The 12,071-nt window shown below is 46.8% G+C and overlaps 1 protein-coding gene across 1 annotated transcript in view; it reads right to left on the bottom strand.

Annotated features, from left to right (window-relative positions):
• Positions 1-11,858, bottom strand: part of SPECC1 (sperm antigen with calponin homology and coiled-coil domains 1) — a 254,519-nt gene extending 242,661 nt beyond the window's left edge. The window contains 1 exon segment of the mRNA XM_032616185.1: positions 11,844-11,858. The gene's annotated coding sequence lies outside the window, so the exon portion shown is untranslated.
• Between the last annotated feature and the right edge of the window lie 213 nt (positions 11,859-12,071).

The following is a 12,071-nucleotide window of genomic DNA, read 5'->3' as shown; positions in this document are numbered from 1 at the left end:
CAACAGCGGGACCCCTCCAGCATGTTTAATAAGGCTGGAGGGACAAGGGAAGGAGGTGGGACAAAGGCCAGAGGCCACTGTCACTCAGTTGGAGCTGGAACCACCCCTGAGACAGGGTCCAAGGCAGCAAACGGCGGAGAAATCCCCTGGCTTCCACCCTCCTCTCACCTCCCCGCCTCCTACTCACACCCAGAGCCGCGGCAGAGGCCAGGGGAGCACCGGGGACCAGCCTGAGGGCGAAAAGGCAAGTGACCGGCATCATCTAACTTAGCTCCATATCCGCAGTGCCCACCACAGGACCAGGCTCCAACAGAAGGAAATCAACTAAGTATTGAGAGAGGCTAAGAATTACAACTGAAATGCACGATGAGAGGTCTGAATAGTGCCCCCTGGACCAGGCAGAAGAGAATAACCTAATTCCACACCAAGGACACAGGAAAGGGTCACAAAGGACGTGAAGAAGGAAAACGTAAAGAAATAAAGAGCAGAGGTGTGCCAGGGAAACAAAAAGGTGAGGAAGTTAGGAGGGAGACTGCACACCTGAAGGCAGGGCAGTGGAAGCTTCTCAGGAAAGCACATGGTTCAGCGTCGAATTCCATGAAGTGCGTTTTCAGTTTCTCTCAAGGTGATTACGCAGCTTTCCTCTTTTATTACTTACACAATAAATTAAACTAACTTATGTCCTAATATCAAAGCATTCTTCAATTCCCAGAATAAAACTTACTTGGGAAAATGTATTCCTCTCTAACTTCCGCTGAATTCATTTTGCTATTTTATCTAGGATATTCGCATACAACCATATGTTAGCTTGGTCTACACTTTACTTTTGTGGGCTTACACTGTATTCCATCAGGGTTATTTTAACTTTGTGAAATTAACGTTCTGTGTTTTTTTATTTTCTGACACACCATCAACCTTTTTTTTGTTTTTTTTTTTTTTTGCTGTGCGCGGGCCTCTCACTGTTGTGGCCTCTCCCGTTGCGGAGCACAGGCTCCGGACGCGCAGGCCCAGCAGCCATGGCTCACGGGCCCACCCGCTCCGTGGGATGTGGGATCCTCCCGGACCGGGGCACGAACCCGTGTCCCCTGCATCGGCAGGCGGACTCCCAACCACTGCGCCACCAGGGAAGCCCCCACCATCAACCTTTGATAATTCAAGCACATGTAACTGTGTGTGTGGAATTTTTACCCAGTCTCTGTCATGTCATTCCTGCTTCCCACTTTTTGGCTGGTTACCACCCCTACTACATCCACCCTGAGCCCCATTCCTTGCCACCACAAAACCCAGATCTATGCTTTCCAGCGATATTGAGCAAAACTCTCGCCTCTTGGATTTGTAGATGAAGTACATAAAGGCCCTGCCCCCGTCTTGCCTAATTCCTCTCCCCGCTCATTTCTGATGCCTCCTTCTTACAGAAAGTCTTCCCTGATATGCCCTACCCTAAACCCCGATGCCCGATCTGGGCTCACCCAGTCCTGGCCTGTTATCCTCCCTTGTCTGTCTCCCCACCCAGACCTCGAGCCTAAAGTCTGAACTTGTGTCTCATCCATCACTATAATCTCAGCACTGGCACACGGTAGGTACCTGCTACGTAGTGACTAGGTGAATGTTATAACCGTGCACCTTAGAAACAACAGAAGGAAGAAAACGTTAAGTGAGCAAACGATAGTCTGTGGGTCAAGTCTGGGCCAAATGAACGAACCACATTTATTCACATACTGTCTACGGCTACGTCTGAGCTATCAGGGCAGGAGCAGAGTGGTTGTCAGAGCGCGTATGACCCCAAAAAGCCTAAAATATTTTCTATCTGGCTCTTTACAGAACAAGGTTTTAGACCCCTGGTTTGGAGCCCCAACTCATGTGCGGACTCCACTAAGCCATGGCCTTTTTTTTTTTATGCATCAAAACAAGAAACAACCCAGGAAAGGTTGAAAAGAATGAGTTACTACTGCTGAAAGATGGTGGGCAGTGCAATAGGTTTTCTGTTCCTACATTGACACTCATTGGATGTCGTGAGAACGGCAACCACACTGCTCCCAGCTCCACGCCCACTTCACCCCATAATCGAGTTCACTTAACACCCTCACGCACACTTACTACCACCATGCTTATTTCAAGGTGTTGCTCCACACACAACAGGGGCTGGTCATAAGCTCAAAAGACCACACAACCAAGAAGTCACAAGAACGAGTGAGGTGAGACAGCCCACCACTCGGTTACCCTAGCCAACATCGAAGCACGACTGATTCAACAGAGGCTAGAAATCTGGATTTTTATGTGGAATGTCTTGATTATTAAAATGTTGTCAATCAACAAACATAGGCATTTATCTTGGGATCTGGTGGCAAATTTTTTCTTTTGAACTACAGTTGAATGTTGTGTTAATTCTGTACAGCAAAGTGACTCAGTTATACATATATATATATTCCTTTTCATATTTTTTCCATTATGGTTTATCACAGGATATTGAACATAGTTCCCTGTGCTCTACAGTAGGACCTCGCTGTTTATCCATCCTATATATAACAATTTGCCTCCGCTAATCCCAAACTCCCACTCCTTCCCTCCTCTACTCTCCACATTGGTTATTTTGATTACAGAATTAAGGATTTCTACTCAACAAAGATACCAACCACAAAATGAATGGACACATTACATATCAGGAGAAACCATTTGCGTCATCTAAAAATCAACAAGTGGCTAATGTCTAAAATATTCTAGTCAGAAATTCCAGTTGAAAACTGGGGGGCATGGGACTTCCCTGGTGGCGCAGTAGTTGAGAGTCTGTCTGTCAATGCAGGGGACACGGGTTCGAGCCCTGGCCAGGGAAGATCCCACATGCCTCGGAGAAACTTAGCCCGTGCACCACAACTACTGAGCTTACGCTCTAGAGCCCACAAACGACAACTACTGAGCCCACAGGCCACAACTACTGAAGCCCGGGCGCCTAGAGCCCATGCTCCACAACAAGAAGAAGCCACCACAATGAGAAGCCCATGCACCACAACGAAGAGTAGCCCCCGCTCGCCGCAACTAGAGAAAGCCCACACGCAGCAACGAAGACCCCATGCAGCCAAAATAAATAAATAAATTTAAAAGAAAAAAAAGAAAAATGGGGGGCACGAGGGAATTCCCTGGCAATCCAGTGGTTCAGACTCGGACTTTCACTGCTGTGGGCACAGGATTGATCCCTGGTCGGGGAACTAAGATCCCACAAGCCGAGTGGCGCAGTCCCAAAAAAAAAAAGAACGAAGGAAAAATGGGGAAAGAGCAGGAACAGGCAATTCATGTTACAGGAAATTCAACAAGGCAGCAAGCATATATAAAGATATTCTCAAACTTGGTAGTAACCAGAGAAATGTAAATAAAAAGAGTAAGGCTGCTAAAAATTAGAAAGCTGGACAATGCCAAGTGTTTGCAGAGATAAAGATCTTTGGAATCCTGTGCACTGCTGGGGAGGGGGGGAATGTAGGATGGTGCAGCCTCTTTCAAGAGCAATGGGTGGTACTCGGTTCTATTAAGTATAGGCACACACTATGAACAGGCAGTCCTCTCCTGGCCTGAATCCCAGAGAGATGCTCCCAGAAGTCCATATGGGACAAATACAAGAGGTTCATGTCTGGGCGAAGGAATCAATGTGGGCGTCCATCACCAGGAGAGAGATAGGCAGAATGTGGTAGATACACAAACCAGATGGTCACCATAGCAACAGGGATGAGTCAAAGAAACATGGCAGTGAGTGATAACACTAGGAAGAGCTATAACGTGACACCATTTATATAAATTAAAAATACTTGCACACAAGGGCTTCCCTGGTGGTGCAGTGGTTGTGAGTCCGCCTGCCGTTGCAGGGGACACGGGTTCGTGCCCCGGTCCGGGAGGATCCCACATGCCGCGGAGCGGCTGGTCCCGTGAGCCGTGGCCACTGAGCCTGCGCGTCCGGAGCCTGTGCTCCACAACGGGAGAGGCCACAACAGTGAGAGGCCCGCGTACCGCAAAAAAAAAAAAAAAAAAATACTTGCACACGTAGCCTGGATGGGAGGGGAGTTTGGGGGAGAATGGATACATGCACATGTATGGCTGAGTCGCTTTGCTGTGCACCTGGAACTATTACAACGTCGTTAATCAACTACACCCCAATATAAAATAAAAAGTTAAAAATAAAGAAAAAAATACATGCACACAAATTTTTAAAAATATGAAAAAACATGCACACAAAACAGTACACATTCTTAGGAATACATACAACAAGACATGGAAATATTTGGTGGGGAAGAGAGTTCCATTCAAATGCAAATATTTTGGGAAGATGTAAGCACATTATCTAATGAAGTCAAGATAGTGAATAAATTGAGTTACATTTGGGCCATACAACTACAAATAAAACCACAACTGACGCTAAAAAAAAAAAAGAATACATACAACAAAAGCATATGTATTAAACACATTAGAATAGTCGGCTGTGGGGGGAAGAGAATGAGAGAGTGGGGTACACAGAAGAAGAAGGAAGGAATTATAAATGAACCAACAAAAGCATGAACAAGCGCACAAAACAAGAGAGGGGCTTGGACGGACCAACGATGATAAAGTGCTAAGAAGAAGATGTGATTAATTCAATTCCCCACACCTGAGGTCTAAAACCATGGGGAGACAGAGGAATGAGGTCTACAACTGGACACAGCCCGTAGAGTCAGAAAAGATTTGACAATCTAAGTCCACACGCAGGTTCAATGACCTCAAAAAGCCTTTCCAACGGAGACGTTCCGTTATACCATCTGCTGCTTGGGAAGACAGAACTCAGACAACCCAGGCTGTTAATGTCAGCTTGGAGCTTTCCCTCACCATCCTCAGCACAGAACAAGTCAGCAACGTGGGGAGCAGGGAATAGGATGAAGAAGAGACAGCTTCCTGTGTCCTTATAGCTGAGACAGGCTGGGACCTGGGACTCTCTCCTGCAGTGCTGCAATGCTTGCCCCTGGACACACCTCTCCGGGAGCAACAAAATACAAAGAAACTATATGGGACTAAAAATAACTGCACGAATGCTCAGCTGGGGCAAATTCTGGACCCCAAAGATACAAAGAGACCAAAAAACCCAACTGCCACTTCCGAAGAGCCTGGAGCAAAAACAGGGTGCCGGGAGCAAAAGCAGGGTACTGCGCATGCCCCCTGCACACACCACCACCTAAGGGGTGGGCAAAACAGCTAAGTCACCCCTCTGACCCGTCACCTGGACACACCCCTACCCTCACTGCATATAAGGAACAAGCTCCACCCCCCCCACCCCCTGCCACCCCGACCCCACCCCCCCACCCCGCCCCCCACCCTCCACCCCGCCTCAGAGAGCAAGCAAGCAAGAGAACCGGTTTTTTCCAGCTTCCCCCAGCTGCAGCAGGGGCCCCAATAAAGCCTTGCCTAAATTTCTTGTCTGGCCTCTGGTCAATTTCTATTAATTAAGGAGGCCAAGAACCTGGTCTGCAACACAGCTGTTTCGTCAAGCAGCGCTAACAGGGACCAGTGTAAGCAGTCACCCTGGCAGGGAGGCTCTGGGTCCATAGCTACATGTGATTTGCTGTTTGATCCTCAGGGAATCCTCAATCTTGTGGGAGATTAAACTTAGACACAAAGTGAAGCAACAAGAGCCACTGAACACAGCCACAGAAGAGAAGTAAGAGATGAAATGCCCCATGAGCAGAGCCAGGGCCAGAGTTTGGGCAGCAGAGCCTGCCATGGACGGGGTGACCAGAATGGACCATGGAAAAGGTATGCATGACACTGGGGACTGCCATGTTCACGATGAGCCACCAGTTGCCCTGCAGTGACCAAAGACCAACAAGAAAACCAATGATTTAACAGTCACCCCATGCTCTGCCCCCTCAGGGCTGCTTGGCACGTGCCATACTTCGGCTTCTTTCAAAGTCAGGAAACAGTTCTTTACCCATCACTGCATCTTAATACTCAAAAAAAGCTGCTCTCTCCAGAGAGAGGGCAAAAAGCACTTGGTAAGCTGGATGGGAGATGTCAGCTCCAGGTATGGTATCCATCTTTTTCTGTGGAAAACAGGAGGCACACTTTACAAAAAAGGGTTAACAGAGTAGGCCTGAGATGGCTCTTCTGAAAAAAGCCCTGCTCGGCAGGTTGGCCCTTGGCTGGGAACTTGGGTTTTACTTCCTGACATTTGTAGGACTGTGAAGAGAGGCTCTTTTTGTGCGAACACGGTGGTTTATGCTGAACACCTGCTTTCCTTCCGGGAGTCAGGAGTTCGGATAGGTGCTAGGCAGAGGACGCCCGCGTGGCCAGCCCCCAGAAAAAAACCTTGGTGCCGAGTCTCCAGAGAGCTTCCTGGTGGACAGCGCTTCACCTGTGTTCTCACAACGCGTCGCCGTGTGACTCAGCCAGGAGAGGACTTTTGGAATCCTGTGCCTGGTCCCCTGGACCTGACCCCATGGGGCTTCTCCCTTTGCTGACCTTGCGTTGTATTCTTCCACTGTGATAAATCGCAGCCACATAGATGGCAATGTTGAGTCCCCTGAGACCTCCTGGGGAATCACTAAATCTGGGGGTGGTCCAGTGGACCCCTGACACAGAAACAAATTCAAGATAAAAGAAATATTGGAGATCAGACCAAGAAAATGAACTAAACACATACTTCTGCCTTCCAGGTACCCTAAAATTCTTTGGAATGACAGAAGTAGTTTTAAACCACTAAATCAGTAAGAGACCTGGGAAACAAGAAACAGGGCCACTGGCCAACTAAAGCATCTAAGACACTTTTGAAAGGTGGAGAGTTCTCAGGATCAGACGGCCTGAGTGAACCCCAGCCCAGTACAAGCTTGGGAGGAGGCCGTCATGCAGGGGCAAATGGTAACGGGTTTCAGGCTCCAAATCAGCAGACAGAAAGAGGGGCAGGGATGGGATCTGACAAGATGAACTGGGGCGCGGCGGCTGGGATGGCCAGGGCCCTGGGATGCTTTCCCCACACGCTGAGCGGCCACTACATGAGCCCCTCCCCTGGGCTACACACTCCACCCGGCAGCACGTCACAGCTCGCCAGCAATCACCAGAGGCAGCAAAGAGATAGGCGGGGAAACAGGAATCCTCACACTCAAAATGAGCACACACATGGGCTTCCCTGCTGGCGCAGTGGTTGAGAAACTGCCTGCCAATGCAGGGGACGCGGGTTTGAGCCCTGATCTGGGAGGATCCCACGTGCCGCGGAGCAACTAAGCCCGTGCGCCACGACTACTGAGCCTGCGCGTCTGGAGCCTGTGCTCCGCAACAAGAGAGGCCGCGATGGTGAGAGGCCCGCGCACCGCGATGAAGAGTGGCCCCCGCTCGCCGCAACTAGGGAAAGCCCTCGCACAGAAACGAAGACCCAACACAGCCAAAAAATAATTAATTAATTAATTACAGATGAGCACACAAAGAAAGGCACCCCAGGTTTTACTCAGCGTCATGAAAATGGGGACACCAAGCCAACAGGAGTACATATACCAGAAGAAGGAGTTAATACATAGAATTAATAAATGTCCTTGGAAAGACTGACGGGAGACTCTATCAGCAAAAGCAAGAGCCAGCTGATGGGTGAAGATCTCTACTGCACGTTGTGAGATTAAAAAGGAGGGTCAAGAGAATCCCCTGGCGGTCCAGTGGTTAGGGCTCGGTGCTTTCACTGCTGGGGCCCAGGTTTGATACCTGGTCGGGGAACTAAGATCCCGCAAGCCATGGGGCACGGCCAAAAAACAAAAAAGCAGGTTCAAGGGTAGTACTGTTTGTGCAAAAGGAAAAGGAGGGATCAAGAATCTAATTCATATTTGCTTATATTTACATAAAGAGACTCTGGAGGGATACGTAAGAAACTAATAACAATGGTTACCCACTTGTGGGGTGAGGGAGAACTGGGTAGCGGGGGATAGGGTGGTGGGGAGACCTTTGAATACAGTATAATTTTTGAACACTGAATATCTTATCTATTCCAAAAATTAAATTTCAAAAAGTAGAAACCTTGAAAATTAAATATATGATAAACAATACTTAAAACACTCAACAGATCGGCTAAAGAGTTGACTGGACAAAGCTAAACACTAGATTAGGGAAATCTCCCAGAATACCGTCCACAGAGATAAAGAGACAGAACATTTGAGAGCAAAGTCAAGAAACTTGAAAGATAAATTAAGATATTCTAATACCCCATTTAACAATAATTCCAGAAGCAGAAAATAAACAGAATGGAGGAGATGAGGAAATCCTCAAACTTCCCCAGGGCCAAATAAATGTATTAATCTATAGAATGAAAGGGACCACAGAGAACAGAGCAGGAAGAACAAAAGAAATCCAGCCCTAGACCAACAGTGCTGAAATTTTAGAACACTGGAGAAAAAGAAAAAACTGTAGAGCTTCAGAGAAATAAACAGTTTAACTACAAAGAAATAGGAATCAGGTGGCATAGACTGATCAACCACATTAGATGCCATGCCAGCAGGTAATGGAGAATTATTTTCAAAATTCAGAATTTTTTTAACCTAGACTCCTACACCTAGTCAAGAGTATTCATGTGGAACAGCAAAATTTAAAAATATTTTTTAAACATGCGAAGGCTCAGAAAGTTTACCACCCACAGAATCTCTGGGGGAAAAAAATTTACTTAAGGACTCATTCAATCGAAATAAATAATGAATCCAAAAAGGAGGAAAACAAGAGATAAAACAATCAATGATGAGCAAATAATCAGTAAAACTTATGACTGTTGATGCATAAAGTACAAAAACCCCAAATCTCATATATGCAGGTTATCTTTAAACATCAAGAGAAAAAAATGTTTAGATATGTGTGAAAACTTAAGGATACCAAAAGAGCTCAATTTCACCTGTCATCAGGGAAGTCCAAGCTAAAACCACAATGTGATACCCACTAGAATGACTAAAATAAAAAAGAAATTAACCAGGAGTTGGCAAGGATGTGTGGCGACCACGTATGCTTCTTGGGTACATAAGTTGATGCAACCACTGTTGAAAACTGTTTGAGAGTATCTACAAAAACTGAGCCTATGCATACCCTATGACCAAGCAATTCCACTTCTAGACATACACTCAATGGAAATGCACACAGCCCGTTTGCTTAGGGCTGGCCTGTAAATGTATATAATATTGCAAAAACTAATAGAACTAGGAATCATAGTGGAAGTCTTTAACACAACTCTCAGAATCAATAGGTCAAACAGAAAAAATAAGTGTACAGACAATATAAGTTATAATTAATAAATTTGAGATGAACATATAACTTTGTACAGGGAAAAGTCACTAAAACCGACAGTTTGTTAGACTACAAATTAATTTGTTTTTCATCTTTCAGCAATATAGCAGAATTGAAGTCCCCAGACCTTCCAGCTACAAAGTATCTTTTAAAAATACTAGAAAAAATATATATATATAACTTTGGAATCAATAGGTTAGAGAAACCTGGTGAAGTCAAAATTCAAAAATGTGGACAAAATTAAAGGAATTTTCAGATATTATAAAAACAGAAAAATATGTTATCACTGATGGAACTTCTAAAGAATGTACTTCAGGGAGAAGGAAAGTGATCCAAAGAAGAGTATCTGTGATCAAGAAGGAATGAAGAGTGAAGACAATGGTAAACAGGTAGATAAGTTTAATATTAACCTAAAAAATAATAATAACAGCAATAATGTCTGATTTGAAGGGTTAAATTAAAAATAGAGCAAAGGCCAGATGGGAGGCCACAGGAATTAGAGTCCCTTGCCTCCATCAGAAGGAGACTGATTACATAAATGATCTAATCTTTCGATTCAAAGTCTAGAATTTGAGTAAAATAAACTCAAATTGAGTAGAAAGAAAAAGAACATAAATTAATGACATAGAAAAAGAAAAATGAATAGGATTAGTCAATAAATCTTTGGAAAGACTAATAAAGTAAGCAAGCATTAAGCAAGTCTGACCAATTAAAAAAGAGAAAAGTCAGACATGCACACACACACACATGCACACGCACACACACGTATGAACAAGAAAAAGTGCACCACAGATATGAAAGACTTTTTTGCTTGCAACAGACAACTATACACATTATGCTAACATATATTAAATATCAACAATGTTAATGATTTTCCAGGAAGATATAAAGTATTAGGTTGACTTTGGAGACAGAAAACCTGAGAAAAGTCAATGATCATGGAAAAATGAAAAGGTAGTTAAATACTGATACCAACTTCCTTAAAAACAAAAACAAAAAAAACACCAGCAGCCCAGGCGGTCTGCAGTCAGATTGTGCCACACTTCAAGGTGCAGATGGTTCTTCTGCTTCAAAGCATAGAAAATAATGGAAAGTTTCCCCACTTAATCAGTGAGGACAGCATAACCTTGATTATGAACTCAGACAAAAATGGGAGGAGGGTGAAAATATATATACCAATCTCTTACAAATATAGATACCAGAACCCTAAATAAAATGTTAGCTAAGTGAATCTATCAAACAACCCAGACGTGTATTTTAAATTATCCCAGGATTTTAGAGACAGAAAAGCTAGCAGAATAATCACTTGTGTTTAATAATGTTAAGAAGAAAACTACATGGTCATCTCAATACATGCTATACAAAAGCATCTGGGGGAAAAAATCAACAAAACAGAAACTTACTTAACTTAGTGAAGATACACTGGGAACATTCCCCGAAAACCAAGCCCAAGACAAAAATGTCCTATTTTACCCTTAATAGTCCACACTGTGGAGAAGGTGGTCCATAGAAAACAAGGAATGGGCACAAACGCTAGAAAGAGACATCTGTTGCTTCTTAACAGAAGAAAAGATTACGCACCACGAGCAGACACATCAACTTGAAAAATTATTAAAACATAGTTCAACGTGGAGGCTTCAGATCTAGTTTGGGGCACCAAATTAAACCCGCTTGCTTTGCAAGTTCATCGTACAAAGCCATTTGCTGTAGAGTTAAGGCATCAGGGTTGACAGGTTTTGCTGCCCTCACCCCGTCTTAAATGAAACAACATCTTGTTTGAAACTAGATGACAAAAATCTTCTGAAACCAAAATTTGCTCGGAAGGGTTGACTTGTGCCGACTCCACGGGACTTTATCTGCTGCCTGCAGCGCCCGCTGCTGCTAATGGATAAGCGTGTCGACCAGTCCGCGAAATTCTCCCGATAGAGGGCAAGGGAGAGCAGCTTCCCCGGAACGCGTTATTTCTAACCGTACACCGCTTATTATATAAACTTACCTGCTGGTAAATACAGCGCCCACAAAAGAAAAATGAGGAATTCAGGGTCCCACTTCCTTTAAAAAAAAGAAAAGAAAAGAAAAGAAAGCATCTAAAACTAACTGTGCTTCCAGGATGCGCAGGGAGGAGGCGTCCCCGCTGCGCTCCTGACAGGCTGCGCGCATCCCGGGCCACCGGGCATCCAAACGGCGGCCGGGTTCCAGGTGCGCCGCGCGGGCCCCGCCAGCGCAACGGTGCCCACGGCTCCGCGGAGCCGGGATTCCACGGGCCGGCCGGCCCCCGCCACGCAGCACTCAGGACAGCTCCCGCGGGGCCGCCGCGCGCCGGGCCGCTGGCGCCTCTGTGGCCCAGTGTCCGCGGCACCGGCCTCTGTCCTGAGCTCCTGGACACCCCCGGCCCGGAGGGGAGGCCGGCCACCTGCCGCGCCACCCGCGACACGGGTCCCGGCACCCGACTGGGCGGGCAGGACGCCGCCTCAGTGACGGGCAGCCCCGCGCCCCGCGCCGGACCCCGCACGCCGGACCCGGACACACAGCCCGCGTAAACGACGCCGCTCAGGCGTGAGGAATGGGCGGTCGGCGTAGCCCCCACTCACCGGCCAGCTCTGCTCTGCAGCCCGCAACCGCCGCGGCTTGCGCGCTTGCTCCCGGACTCCCCGAGGGGGCCCCCGCCACCAAGCGGCGCCCAGGAGGCGCCGGCAGGGGGCGCGAGCGAGCAGCGCGGGGCAGCCTGGGAGATGTGGTCCCGCGGCCCTGCGCCGTCTCCCGCCCGCGCAGTGCCCGGGCCGCCCGGCGTGGTACCTGTATCCCCAAGCTCTGTGCCC

This window comes from Phocoena sinus, chromosome 20, assembly GCF_008692025.1.
Source record: "Phocoena sinus isolate mPhoSin1 chromosome 20, mPhoSin1.pri, whole genome shotgun sequence".
Classification (NCBI taxonomy): Eukaryota; Metazoa; Chordata; class Mammalia; order Artiodactyla; family Phocoenidae; genus Phocoena; species Phocoena sinus.
This window is presented reverse-complemented; position numbering and strand designations above follow the sequence as displayed.